This window comes from Oncorhynchus kisutch, linkage group LG15 (assembly GCF_002021735.2).
Source record: "Oncorhynchus kisutch isolate 150728-3 linkage group LG15, Okis_V2, whole genome shotgun sequence".
Classification (NCBI taxonomy): Eukaryota; Metazoa; Chordata; class Actinopteri; order Salmoniformes; family Salmonidae; genus Oncorhynchus; species Oncorhynchus kisutch.
In genome coordinates this window covers 31,751,567-31,757,388 of record NC_034188.2, presented here as the reverse complement: position 1 = coordinate 31,757,388, position 5,822 = coordinate 31,751,567, and positions in this window count along the sequence as shown.

Here is a 5,822-nt window from a genome sequence, read left to right as displayed (position 1 = left end):
TCATTTCAGGTCGAGATGTTTTTTTTATCTGTGGGATGGGGGAGTTAAAGAGTTAAACTATTGTTGTGTTGATCGTTTGTGGGAGCTGTCAGGGTATTACCACTTCAGGGTTGTTGTGATGGTGGAACACCTCGTTGTCATTCTCGCCATTGGTCAACGTTAGGCATGTCTAGCCTGACACCATCACCATGGAAACACATGAGCGCACTAAGGCAGGATAAACCTGGCAAGGGTCAAACCATGCTATTAGATGATTGAACATTGTGTCACCTTTGGCAGTCAGTCAGACAATTGTAGCCTCAAGCCAATGCCACCTTGATCACTTACCAATACTGTGTTTTTCCTTTGGGAAGCAAAGAGTCACCACAAAATTAAACAAATCAAGTGTTGTACTCTACATTTGACAAATCATTTCAATTGTTTAGATGAAAGAACACTCATATTGTTCACCAAACCAGTCCACACAGGTGCTCGAGTTTCACTGAGGTTGGTGTTTTTGTGTAAAAAACACGTCAATGAACCCACACACAACGCCGCACAGGCCAACTGCAGCATGCCCAGAACAACGACCCTGCGCTGGTTTAATAACGATCTGACCCTTTTTTTTCAAATTTTCGCCTAAAATGACAACCAAATCTAACTGCCTGTAACAGAAACAGCAGCAGTTCAAACTTTAGAACCAATTTCCTACATTTGAATGTACAAATTATTTTATCAAACAAAACTATGCTACATTTTATCTATGGAACCCTCATGATGCCAAATCAGAGCAAGATTACTGTATGTGAGTACATTATTTACCTTCAGACGTGAATGTTATCAAACCCGTTGGAAAGTTTTTTGTTGTTGTGCCCTTTCCTCAAACAATAGCATGGTATTTTTTCACTGTAAAAGCTATTGTAAGTAAATTGGACACTGCAGTTAGATTAACAACAATTGAAGCCTCCTGTCCATATAAGACATGTCTATGTCCTGGGAAATGTTCTTGTTACTTACAACGTCATGCTAATCTCATTAGCACACGTTAGCTCAACTGTCCTGGTGGAGGGACATCGATCCCGTAGAGGTTTTTAACCCCTTCTCTGCCGGACACAAATAGCCATCGTTGTACTTCCTTCTCCTGTGACGTTGTCCTTCGTGTGCAAATGCTAAGAAGTGTTTTTAAATACCCTGTGACCACTCAACTATTGTCAACAAAGGTCAATTAATTACATTTATAATTTCATGTATTTGAACAATAGGGTGAATTCTTAAAAAGTGTGATGTCATAAACTAGGACAGCTTAATCCTGACGAGTTAATTTCTTACTAGACCGTTGCAGAGAAACCACATGATCAAAATCACATCACTTCATTGGTGTCACATCATTTAGTGGGCTAAAGCAAGCTTTAAACAGGAAGCTCACCCGTAAGCACATGGTCAGTGACAGCTATTTTTCTGTTTCGAAGTTAAGATTATAAAACTCATAAATAATGCACTGTTTTGCTTTACCAAACATAACTAGCTAAAGTAGAACAACATGGAGCAACTAAAGTAGGACAGCATGGAGCATTTGTGTCTTCCTAAGGCTTGTAGTTCCTGGAGGTGTTGTGTGTGTGTGTGTATATGGTGGCTCGACAAATGTATTTCAATGGATACGTCTTTTCCACTAAAACAAGGCAGGGTTGTCTGAAAAGGTGAACATGGTTTAGTCTATACTGTATTCTGCCCTTCTTAAAGAACTGGCAACAAAGAAAGTATTTTTTAAACATCACTCTTTGGGCTGGATGTGTTAATGTGTAGTTCATACATACATAATCCATGAGCAGAATTACTCTCTTACCCCAATTAGCCATGACATCTCTTGAAGCTGTGCCACGGCATTTTTCCTACATTTCCCCCCACGTGGGCCAGCCCACTAGCAATTTTAGTTCTAGCAAATGAGAGTCAGCCCCTCGCATTTGAGTGTGTGGTGGTTAATTTCTGTATTATCAAAAATGATGAGAGACAAACTTATCACACAAGTCAGAGTTATACTTAAACTAAATATTTATTCACTTATTAAAGGAGAGCAGGTCACACACACACACAAGTGAATGATGTGAGTGCTCTGCAACAACGATGGCTGGTCAACGAACCACCCGTAGATGATTCAAGGAGAGCACCGACACAAAGGATACAAAGATCTTTTATAGTCTACATGACAAACAACTGATGTGTGGAATGGGTCATAAGGTTGGGATTTGTATGAAAGAAATGAATAATTCACAGGAAACAAGATCTGCTGTAAAGACTGTTCTCATTGTGTGGAAACCAGGGTCTGGACCCCAAAACAAGGTTCCTCTCATAATTATAGAAAACAGAAAGGAAAATGCAGCACACTGCTGCTCATGGTCCCAGGTGATATTTATTTACAACGTTTCAACCCTTAGGCATCCATATCCCAGGTGGGGCTGGAAGGTCCTATATACAGGGGCAGTACTCAGTGACATCACTTCCTGAAACAGGATGTAAAAGAAAATGTATAACATAGTTTCACAATATTACCATTAAATGTATCAATATATATGATCATACACAGGCAATGTGATCAGTATTTATAGTAATATACATACACATACAATATTAAATTATGATTTAAATTTTTTAAAACAAAAACACAATTTAGACATTGAAACTATTAAAACGGTTTCAAGATGTGATGGTTATTTAAGGACAAAACCTCCCTTTCTACAGATCTCTATAGGAAAACGAGGGACAGGAACATCCTCCTTAGAGGTGACAGCTTTCATCCACGTCCACTTATTAAAAGTCTCCCTATAAGTCAATTCAGTCATATCAGAAGAATATGCAGATCTGATGCTTCTTATCAGGAACATTCTACGGGCCTCACACAAAGATTTAAAGAAAGAGGGTACAAAGACAATTGGGTAAAACATGTCAATGATCATTTTGAAGGACTAACAGTTGGATAGCCTTCAACCAAAAGTAAAAGAAAAAGCAGAACATGTCCAATAATGCTTTACGCAATACTCACCATTGGGGAAGGCATTTAGGGACATTATCAAGAAGCACTGATAAATTATTGATACAGACCCACAATTGAAACCCATTTTTAAATATCCCCCACATATGGTTTTTAAAAGACCCCCAAACGTGAGAGATCAAATCAAATTTTATTCATCACATGCGCTGAATACAACAGGTGTAGGTAGACCTTAAAATTAAATGCTTACTTAAGAGCCCCTAACCAACAATGCATTTAAAAAAAAATACGGATAAGAAATAAAAGTAACAAGTAATTAAAGAGCAGCAGTAAAATTACAATAGCGAGACTATACAGGGGGGTACCGGTACAGAGTCAATGTGCGGGGGCACCGGTTAGTTGAGATAATATGTACAAGTAGGTAGAGTTATTAAATTGACTATGCATAGATGATAACAACAGAGAGTAGCAGTGGTGTAAAAGAGGGGGGCAATGCAAATAGTCTGGGTAGCCATTTGATTGGGTGTTCAGGAGTCTTATGGCTTGGGGGTTAGTAGCTGTTTAGAAGCCTCTTGGACCTAGACTTGGCACTCTGGTACCACTTGCCGTGCGGTAGTGGAGAGAAGTCTATGACTAGGGTGGCTGGAGTCTCTGACAATTTTTAGGGCCATCCTCTGACACCGCCTGGTATAGAGGTCCTGAATGGCAGGAAGCTTGGCCCCAGTGATGTACTGGGCCGTTCGTACTACCCTCTGTAGTGCCTTGTGGTCGGAGGCTGAGCAGTTGCTATACCAGGCAGTGATGCAACCAGTACCATGCTCTCGATGGTGCAGGTGTAGAACCTTTTGAGGATCTGAGGACCCATGCCAAGTCTCCTGAGGGGGAATAGGTTTTGTCGTTCCCTCTTCACAACATTCTTGGTGTGCTTGGACCATTTAGTCTGTTGGCGATGTGGACACCAAGGAACTTGAAGCTCTCAACCTGCTCCACTGCAGCACAGTCGATGAGAATGGGGGCGTGCTTGGTCCTCCTTTTTCTGTAGTCCATAATCATCTCCTTTGTCTTGATCACGTTGAGGGAGGGAAAGGTTGTTGTCCTGTCACCACACGGCCAGGTCTCTGACCTCCCTATAGGCTGTCTCGTTGTTGGTGATCAGGCCTACCACTGTTGTGTCATCGGCAAACTTAATGATGGTGTTGGAGTCATGCCTGGCAGTGCAGTCATAAGTGAACAGGGAGTACAGGAGGGGACTGAGCACACACCCCTGAGGGGCCCCTGTGTTGAGGACCAGCGTGGCGGATGTGTGTTACCTACCACCTGGAGGCGGCCCATCAGAAAGTCCAGGATCTAGTTGCAGAGGGAGGTGTTTAGTCCCAGGGTCCTTAGCTTATTGATGAGCATTGAGGGCACTATGGTGTTGAACACTGAGCTGTAGTCAATGAATAGCATTCTCACATAGGTGTTCCTTTTGTCCAGGTGGGAAAGGGCAGTGTGGAGTGCAATAGAGACTGCATCATCTGTGGATCTGTTGGGGCGGTATGCAAATTGGAGTGGGTCTAGGGTTTCTGGATGATGGTGTTGATGTGAGCCATGACCAGCCTTTCAAAGCACGTCATGTCTACAGATGTGAGTGCTATGGGTCGGTAGTCATTTAGGCAGTTTACCTTTGTGTTCTTGGGGACAGGCACCATGGTGGTCTGCTTAAAATAGGTTGGTATTACAGACTCGGACCGGGAGAGATTGAAAATGTCAGTGAAGACACTTGCCAGTTGGTCAGCGCAAGCTCGCAGTACACGTCCTGGTAATCGGTCTGGCCCTGCAGCCTTGAATGTTGATCTGTTTAAAGGTCTTACTCACATCAGCTGAGGAGAGCGTGATCACACAGTCTTCCGGAACAGCTGGTGCTCTCATGCATGTTTCTATTTTATTTGCCTCGAAGCGAGCATAGAAGTAGTTTAGCTCGTCTGGTAGGCTCGTGTCACTGGGCAGCTCTCAGCTGTGCTTCCCTTTGTAGTCTGTAATGGTTTGCAAGCCCTGCCACATCCAACGAGCGTCAGAGCCGGTGTAGTACAATTCGATCTTAGTCTGTATTGACGTTTTGCCTGTTTGATGGTTTGTTGGAGGGCATAGCGGGATTTCTTATAAGCTTCCTGGTTAGAGTCCTGCTCCTTGAAAGTGGCAGCTTCTAGCTTTTAGCTCAGTGCGGATGTTGCATGTAATCCATGGCATCTGGTTGGGGTATGTACGTACAGTCACTGTGGGGACGACGTCATCGATGCACTTATTGATGAAGCCAGTGACTAATGTGATGTACTCCTCAATGCCATCGGAGGAATCCCGGAACATATTTACAGTCTGTGTTAGCAAAACAGTCCTGTAGCTTAGCATCTGCTTCATCTGACCACTTTTTTATTGATCTAGTCACTGGTGCTTCCTGCTTTAATTTTTTGCTTGTAAGCAGGAATCAGGAGAATATAATTATGGTCAGATTTGCCAAATGGAGGGCGAGGGAGAGCTTTGTACGCATCCCTGTGTGTGGAGTAAAGGTGGTCCAGAGTCCCCCCACCCCTCTGGTTGCACATTTAACATGCTGATAGAAATTTGGTAAAACAGATTTAAGTTTCCCTGCATTGAAGTCCCTGGCTACTACGAGTGCCGTTTTCTTGTTTGCTTGTGGCAGAATACATCTCCTTCAATGCTGTCTTAGTGCCAGCCTCTGACTGTGGTGGTATGTAAACAGCTACGAAAAATACAGATGAAAACTCTCTAGGTACTCTTCCTTATATCGTGCACCAGCTGTCATTTACAAAAATACATAGTCTGCCCTCGTCTTACCAGATGCCGCTGTTCTATCCTG